The following is a 10,747-nucleotide window of genomic DNA, read 5'->3' as shown; positions in this document are numbered from 1 at the left end:
GGGAGCCGACGCCGGTGAGAAGCTCCGCCGCTCGAATTTCTCGCCGCCGGTGGCCCTTGGCTCGTCCTAACCCTCTAGCTACCTCCACAGGGACTCCTTAGATCGGTCCCCGCAACCCAGAAGTCCGGGACACCCCTACAGCGGTCTCCCCACGATCACCGACCGTCTCCGCCGCCCGCGCCGCCGCAATCCCACCTCTGCGCCGCCAATCCCTCCCCGCAGGCCGTGGTCGCAGCTTCCAGGCGTGGTAAGGCTCCTGCCGAGCCCCTTTTCCCTTCCCCTCTCCCTCCGCGTAAGCGCGTTCCCTTGCCGCCGTTACCCCGAGCCGCCCCCGTCGTGGAGACCCCCTACCCGAGCCCTAATCAGCCGTCCCAAGCCCTTAGACGAGTTCCCCGCTGTCCAGCCTCTCTCCCCGGCACGATCCCGACCACCCAGAACCCCCGGAGTGCCGAGTTTGGCCAGCTCCGGCGATCCACCGCCGCGGGAGCGAGCCCCGGTGACCTTTTCCGCCGCCGGCTCCTGTGTCTTCTGCCCCGTTTCATCCTGACCGCCCGATCCCTGATCCACGGACCAGAATAGGAACCGCATACCCCTTCGCCGTGAGCCCTTCGATCTGCATCCTGTGCCCGAGATTAGATCGCGATGGGAGTAGTTCAGGACCACCGGATCTGGATCCAACGGACGGAATCCACGCGTACCCCTTCGATTAGTGAATCTAATCTCAGCCGCGCGATCAAGATCCGAGGGCCCAGAACAGATCTTACCGCTTCAGTCACGTCTTTTTGCTAAAGAGCCCTCGCCTTTTTGGGGAATTAACCCGCGGTCCGCGTGTAGCTCAAAAGAAATTACGTATAAGTCCTGTTTCATGCGTTTAGACCCCTAGCCTTTCTGGAAATCTAACCCGCAGTCCAGCCTGAGGTTTCTAACCAGCTAGCCCCTGTGTCTAGGGTTTATTTACGGTTTAGTCCTCGGTTTTTGTCCAGAAGCCCCTGGTTTCTCTGTTTTTCTTATAATTAGGTCCCTGGATCCTGTTTTAAGCGCAGTTTTCGCGTTTTAGCTCCGTTTTAGGTGTTCTTTATATGCACGCGATCGTTGTAACGCGTAGATTAGTTCTAGGCTAGTTTTGTACGCTGTTTTTATGTGATGTTGTACTGTTTTCTTATATTTTGCTATTGTTTGTGCATGTGTGTATGTGTGGACTATGCTTGATGATCGTGAGTAGACGCGGAGCCTTTGGACCAGTACCAGGAGCAGCCGTCTTCCGAGCAGTTCGAGCAGCAGCCGGGAGAGTACGAGGAAGGCAAGTATAACATGAACCTCCTATCACTTTTAAATACAATTTCATACTGCATTTTAATTCTGTATACCTATAAGGATTTCCTAGCCACCTTTATATCCTTATATATCCTTTGGGTTGCATTTTGGTTAGTTGTGCTAGGTTGCTGCGCTATAACAAATCTTGGTCCTTTTTAATTAATTTGATTAATGGTCTTATGCAACTTAATTCTGGAGCCGACCCTCTGTGCTGTGTGCTTGAGTGGTTTGTGCGTCCTTAAAAGATGTTTTGTTAGAAACATGGTTTAGGGGGCCAGCACGGTGCTTAGTGCTTGGTTGGCCACTCTCCATAAGGACCGGTTCATAGAGCGACAACCTGGGACAACCGCGCAACCACAAGACTGGTATGGGACGGTCTTGACTTATTAATTAGGTCATTTTGGTTCGGGAGTAACTTACCTGCGTGGGCAAGAGGGGTGGTAAGCTTCAATGGTCCCTGCTCCTCCGGCTTGGTCTGTGCTGTGTGTCTTGTACCCCCGGAGGTGGGCCCCATCGTCGCTGATCCAGAATCCTTAGCGGTTACACCTTACCAACGTGTCCTTTGTAACGGTCTCGTAGTGTGCTTGCTAGCCATCTCACCTAAGGAAGTGTGATGAACAACTAGCGTAGCTCACGACTTGTGGGTAAAGTTGTGCAACCTCTCGAGAGTGTAAAACTGATATATCAGCTGTGCTCACAGTCATGAGCGGCCCAGATCCTCCGTCTGATTAGTGGGGTTATCAACCTTTGACGAGGGCGGTTCCCCGGGTGGTTTTGGTTTGGATGGTTCTCAGTAGTTCTTAATTAATATTGATTAATTTATTATGCAATTGGGTTTATGGTAATTCATCCACTTGTAGTAATTAGCTTAAATAAAACTTTGCCAAGACTAAAAGCTAATGCAGTTGAGTCAGCTAACCCTAGAGCCTCATGCTCGTGTTATACTTGTTGAGTACTAGTTCTGTACTCACACTTGTCTTTCTACTCTTCTGTTCTATTTCGGATATCTTCGACTGCTGCTCAGTGCCCGGCAACGTGGAGGATTACGTCAGCGGCTTCGACGACTTCTAGGCGTTTGTCTCCCAGTCGACGTCCCTGTGGCGCCCAGCTCTTCATGTATTCCTTTTACGCTTCCGCAACTCTTGAACCGATTCTTGATTCGGTTGTAATAAAAATAATTCATTATATTGATTCATTTACGTTTTATATTAATGTTATTCGTGACATGTGTTGTGATATCTTGATGATCTGTTGTATATATGCGTGACTTGATCCTGGCGCATATATGATTGCTCGATTTATGTTCTTATAAATCGGGTGTGACAGATTGGTATCAGAGCCGTGTCGACTGTAGGACGAAGCCTAGGTAGAATTGGTCGAGTTTAGGAATTCTTTTCTCTTGCTTGCCTCCGCAAATCTTCAGCCATCGTTTTTTTTTCTGCTTCTATTCCTTGAGTCTTCAGCCCTAGATTGGCCATCTCCCCCGTCTTTTCCGAGAAATAGCTTGAGCTTTCCTTAGACGTTGGCCTGAGTCGCCTAATCTCATAAGTTATAAGTTTAAGTTGTCCCGATAAAATACGCTAGAACGAGTGTGTTGGTCGAGTAGTGTGGAAAACTCGACTAATTTGTGAATATTGAATGTTTGTTATTGTGCAAATGTTTGATTTGGATTTTTGGTTGATTGCATAGTCTAGTAGTTAAAACGTGTTCATGCAAATCGACCTAACCCAACTTGAACTAAATAATAAAATTGAGTTAGAACGTTGGGGGTAAAACCTATATTCCTTTCTTTCTGACATCTCTTTCCGAAGTTTCATTTCCGCAGCTGCACGATATCTTATTCTCATAAATTTCGGTTGTTGCAATCAGATGGTGAACACCAGGCGCACCGGTTCCGGTTCTGACCAGCAGGAGCAGAACAACCAGGGTACTGGTCAGCCGCTACCGATGCCGCCACCACTGACCCCGGAGCAGTTCTTCCAGCTCCAGATGCAGATGATGGCTACCCTGAACAACACCGTTCAGGCTCTGCAGCAGATCCATGCTCAGCCACCGCCTCCTCCGCCGCCTCAGCCCCGTGACAGGCGTGCGGACTTCCTGAGAGGTCACCCGCCGACCTTCTCTCACGCCACGGACCCACTCCAGGCGGACGACTGGCTTCGCTCGGTGGAGCGCCAGTTGGTTGTTGCGCAGTGCGACGACCGAGAGCGAGTCCTTTACGCCGCAGGGCAGCTGCGAGGCTCCGCTCTTGACTGGTGGGAGTCCTACCCAGCTCGAGATCGTGAGGCTCTCACGTGGGACCAGTTCCGTGAGCGTTTCAGGAACCATCACATTCCTGAGGGCATCATGAAGATGAAGCAGAAGGAGTTCCGTGCTCTTAAGCAGGTAAAATTTAACGGAATTCCCTACCATTCCTTTTGAGCTTGATCCATCCTTGATTTCTTTCGTAACCTGACCAATTGAGCGATTTCTATCCTTGTTATCTGTGTTCGTTATTTCAGGGATCCATGACGGTGATGGAGTATCGTGACCGTTTCCTTCAGCTTGCCCGCTACGCCCCTGCTGACGTCGCTCGTGATAGCGACAAGCAGGAGTACTTCAAAGAGGGACTGGATGATCACATCCAGTATGCGCTGCTGAACCACCGCTTCGACAACTTCAACCAGCTGGTTGATGCGGCCCTCAACACCGAGCGCAAGCGCCGGGAGATTGAGGACAAAAGAGGAAGATGGCTCCATCCTCTTCGGGCAGCAACACCCGTCCCCGCTACCAGTACCTTCCACAGCAGCAGCAGCAGAGGCCGCCCAGCAGTACCAGCAGCGGCAGCAGTTTCCGCCTCGTCCACAGCAGCAGCAGCAGGCGGGACAGGGTCAGAGGCTTCCGGCGCCTCCGGCTCCACCAGCTCAGAGGCAGGGAGCGCCCACTCCTCCTCCTGGGCAGCAGGCTCCGGCACTTCCTCGAGTGTGCTTCCACTGCGGCGAGCCAGGGCACTACGCCAACGTCTGCCCTCGGAAGGCGCAGGCGGGACAGCAGGGGCGTGCAGCACCGCCCAAGGCCCCAGCTCAGGGCAGGGTGAACCACGTGACGGCCGAGTCAGCGGCTGAGGCTCCCAACGTGGTTATTGGTACGTTCATGGTTAATGCCCATCCTGCTACAGTGCTTTTTGATACTGGTGCTACGCATTCTTTCATCACCCAGTCTTTTGTTGAGCATCATGGTATTCCTACTAGCACATTAAAGAGGTGCATGTTAGTATCTTCACCGGGAGGCCAGTTGAGGTCTCATGTCTTCTGTCCCAGAGTCAGTGTGGCCATAAGGGGGTAGATTTCAGTGCGAATCTGATGGTGCTTGACTCCAAGGGCATTGATGTGATCCTTGGGATGGAGACTCTTGCTAAGTGGGGAGTCCGGATAGATTGTGCTCAGAGGACGGTTCTTCTGTCGGCACCGGATGGTCAGGAGGTTACTGTTGGAGCTACAGAGCCTTCTGGATTTCTTCATCAGATGGAGGCTAGCCCCACGGATGGTATTCGCGTGGTGTCTGAATTTCCGGATGTCTTCCCGGATGATCTGCCAGGTATGCCGCCTGATCGCGACATTGAGTTTTCTATTGATCTCTTGCCTGGCACAGCTCCTATTGCTAAGAGGCCCTATCGTATGGCTCCTGTTGAGCATGAGGAGGTTAAGAAGACTGTCGACGAGCTGCTGGCTAAGGGTTATATCCGTCGCAGTTTCTCTCCTTGGGCTTTTCCTGTGTTGCTTGTAGAGAAGAAGGATGGTGCGAAGAGGATGTGCGTCGATTATCGGGATCTGAATGCAGTCACTATCAAGAACAAGCATCCATTGCCCCGTATTGAGGATCTCTTTGATCAGCTTCAGGGTGCTTGTGTATTCTCGAAGATTGATCTGCGTTCGGGTTATCATCAGCTGAAGATTCGTCCTGAGGATATTCAGAAGACGGCATTCACCTGCAAGTATGGGTTATACGAGTATACGGTCATGTCCTTCGGCTTGACTAATGCTCCGGCTTTCTTCATGCATCTGATGAACAAGGTTTTCATGGATTATCTGGACACCTTCGTGGTGATATTTATTGATGATATCCTGATATATTCCAAGTCAGAAGCGGAGCATGAGAAGCATCTGAGGCTTGTGTTGCAGAGGCTCAGAGAGCACAAGCTGTATGCCAAGCTCAGCAAGTGCGAGTTCTGGATTGACGAGGTTCCATTCCTCGGTCATGTTATCTCCAAGGGAGGTATTGCTGTGGACCCCGGAAAGGTGAAGGATGTGCTTGACTGGGTTGTACCACAGACGGTGAAGGAAGTCCGCTCTTTTCTGGGCTTAGCAGGCTATTATCGGAGGTTCATCGAGAATTTCTCCAAGATTGCGAAGCCTTTGACTTCCTTGCTGGAGAAGGATGTGGGTTTTTCTTGGACTGATGAGCGACAGAGTGCCTTCGAGGAGCTGAAGAAGAGGTTGACTACGGCGCCAGTCCTTACTCTTGCCAGACCAGAGCAAGAGGTTCACAGTGTATTGTGATGCTTCGAGAGATGGTCTTGGTTGCGTTCTGATGCAGGAAGGCAGAGTTATAGCTTATGCTTCGCGGCAGTTACGCCGGCACGAGCTGAATTATCCCACTCATGATCTGGAGTTAGCCGCAGTTGTGCATGCTCTGAAGATATGGAGGCATTACTTGTTTGGGCAGAGGTGTGATATTTACACCGACCACAAGAGCCTCAAGTATATTTTCACTCAGAGTGAGCTGAATATGCGGCAGAGAAGATGGCTAGAGTTGGTCAAGGATTATGACCTGGAAATCCACTATCATCCGGCAAGGCCAATGTTGTAGCCGATGCTCTGAGCAGGAAGAGCTATGTTAACATGGCCGTGGCTTTTCAGATGCCTCAGGAGTTATGCGAGGAGTTTGAGCAGTTGAGCCTGGGTTTCCTGCATCATACCTCGGGTACATCGTTCGAGGCGGAGCCCACTCTAGAGGCTGAGATCAGGCAGCATCAGAAGGAAGATCAGAAGCTGCAGGAGATTCGTGAGTTGCTCAAGATTGGCAAGGCCCCTCATTTCAGAGAGGATGATCAGGGTACCTTGTGGTACAAGGGTCGTATATGTGTGCCGGATGTGGCAAATCTCAGGAAGCTGATTCTGAGTGAGGCTCATGATACAGCGTATTCTATCCATCCAGGCAGCACGAAGATGTATTACGACCTGAAGGAACGATTCTGGTGGTCTGGAATGAAGCGTTCCGTTGCGGAGTACGTGGCTATCTGTGACACTTGTCAGCGTGTCAAGGCAGAGCATCAGAGGCCAGCCGGGTTATTGCAGCCGTTGAAGATTCCAGAGTGGAAATGGGAGGAAATCACTATGGACTTCATTGTTGGCTTGCCTCGTACTCAGAAAGGGTACAACTCCATATGGGTAGTAGTGGATCGGTTGACGAAGGTTGCTCACTTCATCCCGGTGAACACTACTTACTCCGGTGCTAGACTCGCAGAGTTGTACATCTCCAGGATTGTCTGTCTGCACGGTGTTCCTAAAAGATTATATCTGATCGAGGATCTCAGTTCACTTCACGGTTCTGGGAGCAGTTGCACGATTCGTTGGATACGAAGCTGCGCTTCAGTACTGCTTATCATCCTCAGACAGATGGACAGACAGAGAGAACCAACCAAGTGTTGGAAGATATGCTTCGAGCTTGTGCTATTCAGTATGGTACCAGCTGGGATAAATGCCTGCCATATGCTGAGTTTTCTTATAATAACAGCTATCAGGCCAGTCTGAAGAAGTCCCCGTTTGAGGCTCTGTATGGTCGGAAATGCAGGACTCCGCTGTATTGGGATCAGATTGGTGAGAGGCAGGTATTTGGTCCGGATATTGTTGAGGAGGCCGAACAGTTGGTACAGCAGGTGCGAGAGAATCTGAGGGTCGCTCAGACTCGTCAGAAGAGTTATGCGGATGTGCGTCGCCGAGATTTGACCTTTGCAGTGGGTGATCATGTATATCTGAAGGTCTCGCCGATGAGAGGAATCCGCAGGTTTAATGTACGAGGGAAGCTAGCTCCTCGGTACATTGGTCCGTTCAAGGTGTTGGAACGGAAAGGTGAGGTGGCATATCGTCTGGAGTTGCCACTCAATCTCTCAGGAGTGCACGATGTGTTTCACGTGTCTCAGCTGAAGAAGTGCTTGAGGGTGCCAGAAGAGCAAGCACCGATCGAAGGGTTGGATGTGCAGGAGGATCTGACCTATGTTGAGCATCCGGTGAAGATTCTGGAGACATCTGAGAGGGTTACTAGAAATAAGAAGATCAAGATGTGCCGTGTTCAGTGGAGTCATCATACGGAGGATGAGGCTACTTGGGAGCGAGAAGACGAGCTAAGGAAGACATACCCCGATCTCTTTGCTAGCTAGCCTATCCGAATCTCGGGACGAGATTCCTGTAAGGGGGGTAGGTTTGTAACACCCTCAGGTAATTTCCTCAAATTTTTAATTAATTTATTTGGGCTCGAATAAATTTTCCAGGGTTTTCTCTAGTTTATCTCGTATTTAAAGTAATTTTATAACGCAAGAAAATAAAATTTATCATAGGATTAAAGTGTTTGTGCATTCATGCCGCAGCATTGTTTTATTTGTGTTGAGTGTGTAGATTTGAATTCAAATGGTATTTGAATTCAAATGGTTTTGTTTGAATGGGTAGAGTATAGAAAAGGAAAAAGGAATAAAAGAAAGCAGCCCGCAGCCAACCCCAAACCCTTGGCCCAGCCCAATTCCCCTTTTCCCTCTCCCTCTCCCCTCCTCGGGCCTTTCCCTCCTCCCGCGTGGGCCAAGCAGGCCCATCTCCTTTTCCCCTCAACCCGAGCCGCGCGCTGGCTCTCCTTTCCCTTCCTTTCTCTCTCTGACCGCGGGCCCCGCACGTCAGCGCCGGTTCTCCCTTTCTTCCTCCCCTTCCTCTGTTTCCCCGGCGCCCAACGGACTCCGAGATCTCCGGTGAGCTGCGCTCCTCGGGCCCGCGTGTCAACGGCGCCGCCGCCACCCTACAAGAGCCGCCCAAACCCTCCTGGACCCTACTCCTCAGCCGCCCAAACCTAGCGCCGCCGCCACGGTTCCCTCCGCCGCGCTGAGTTGCTGCTCCGCCGTCGACCGGCCGCCTCGTTGCAGCCACACCCCTGCAATTCTCCGCCTTAGCTTCGCCTGGTCACCAAGGTCGTCGCCAACCTCCTGTTCCCTACCCCGGCCCCGTATCCGCGTCGGAATTTCACCGGGAGCCGACGCCGGTGAGAAGCTCCGCCGCTCGAATTTTCGCCGCCGGTGGCCCTTGGCTCGTCCTAACCCTCTAGCTACCTCCACAGGGACTCCTTAGATCGGTCCCCGCAACCCAGAAGTCGGGACACCCCTACAGCGGTCTCCCACGATCACCGACCGTCTCCGCCGCCCGCGCCGCCGCAATCCCACCTCTGCGCCGCCAATCCCTCCCGCAGGCCGTGGTCGCAGCTTCCAGGCGTGGTAAGGCTCCTGCCGAGCCCCTTTTCCCTTCCCCTTCCCTCCGCGTAAGCGTTTCCCTTGCCGCCGTTACCCCGAGCCGCCCCCGTCGTGGAGACCCCCTACCGAGCCCTAATCAGCCGTCCCAAGCCCTTAGACGAGTTCCCCGCTGTCCAGCCTCTCTCCCCGGCACGATCCCGACACCCAGAACCCCGGAGTGCCGAGTTTGGCCAGCTCCGGCGATCCCCCGCGCCGGAGCGAGCCCCCGGTGACCTTTTCCGCGCCGGCTCCTGTGTCTTCTGCCCCGTTTCATCCTGACCGCCCGATCCCTGATCCACGGACCAGATAGGAACCGCATACCCCTTCGCCGTGAGCCCTTCGATCTGCATCCTGTGCCCGAGATTAGATCGCGATGGGAGTAGTTCAGGACCACCGGATCTGGATCCAACGGACGGAATCACGCGTACCCTTCGATTAGTGAATCTAATTCTCAGCGCGCGATCAAGATCCGAGGGCCCAGAACAGATCTTACCACTTCAGTCACGTCTTTTTGCTAAAGAGCCCTCGCCTTTTTGCGGGAATTAACCCGCGGTCGCGTGGTAGCTCAAAAGAAATTACGTATAAGTCCTGTTTCATGCGTTTAGACCCCTAGCCTTTCTGGAAATCTAACCCAGTCCAGCCTGAGGTTTCTAACCAGCTAGCCCTGTGTCTAGGGTTTATTTACGGTTTAGTCCTCGGTTTTTGTCCAGAAGCCCCTGGTTTCTCTGTTTTTTCTTAATTAGGTCCCTGGATCCTGTTTTAAGCGCAGTTTTCGCGTTTTAGCTCCGTTTTAGGTGTTCTTTATATGCACGCGATCGTTGTAACGCGTAGATTAGTTTAGGCTAGTTTTGTACGCTGTTTTTATGTGATGTTGTACTGTTTTCTTATATTTTGCTATTGTTTGTGCATGTGTGTATGTGTGGACTATGCTTGATGATCGTGAGTAGACGCGGAGCCTTTGGACCAGTACCAGGAGCAGCCGTCTTCCGAGCAGTTCGAGCAGCAGCCGGGAGAGTACGAGGAAGGCAAGTATAACATGAACCTCCTATCACTTTTAAATACAATTTCATACTGCATTTTAATTCTGTATACCTATAAGGATTTCCTAGCCACCTTTATATCCTTATATATCCTTTGGGTTGCATTTTGGTTAGTTGTGCTAGGTTGCTGCGCTATAACAAATCTTGGTCCTTTTTAATTAATTTGATTAATGGTCTTATGCAACTTAATTCTGGAGCCGACCCTCTGTGCTGTGTGCTTGAGTGGTTTGTGCGTCCTTAAAAGATGTTTTGTTAGAAACATGGTTTAGGGGGCCAGCACGGTGCTTAGTGCTTGGTTGGCCACTCTCCATAAGGACCGGTTCATAGAGCGACAACCTGGGACAACCGCGCAACCACAAGACTGGTATGGGACGGTCTTGACTTATTAATTAGGTCATTTTGGTTCGGGAGTAACTTACCTGCGTGGGCAAGAGGGGTGGTAAGCTTCAATGGGTCCCTGCTCCTCCGGCTTGGTCTGTGCTGTGTGTCTTGTACCCCCGGAGGTGGGCCCCATCGTCGCTGATCCAGAATCCTTAGCGGTTACACCTTACCAACGTGTCCTTTGTAACGGTCTCGTAGTGTGCTTGCTAGCCATCTCACCTAAGGAAGTGTGATGAACAACTAGCGTAGCTCACGACTTGTGGGTAAAGTTGTGCAACCTCTCGAGAGTGTAAAACTGATATATCAGCTGTGCTCACAGTCATGAGCGGCCCAGATCCTCCGTCTGATTAGTGGGGTTATCAACCTTTGACGAGGGCGGTTCCCCGGGTGGTTTTTGGTTTGGATGGTTCTCAGTAGTTCTTAATTAATATTGATTAATTTATTATGCAATTGGGTTTATGGTAATTCATCCACTTGTAGTAATTAG

The sequence above is a fragment of the Panicum hallii genome, chromosome 8, assembly GCF_002211085.1.
Source record: "Panicum hallii strain FIL2 chromosome 8, PHallii_v3.1, whole genome shotgun sequence".
Lineage (NCBI taxonomy): Eukaryota > Viridiplantae > Streptophyta > Magnoliopsida > Poales > Poaceae > Panicum > Panicum hallii.
This window is presented reverse-complemented; position numbering follows the sequence as displayed.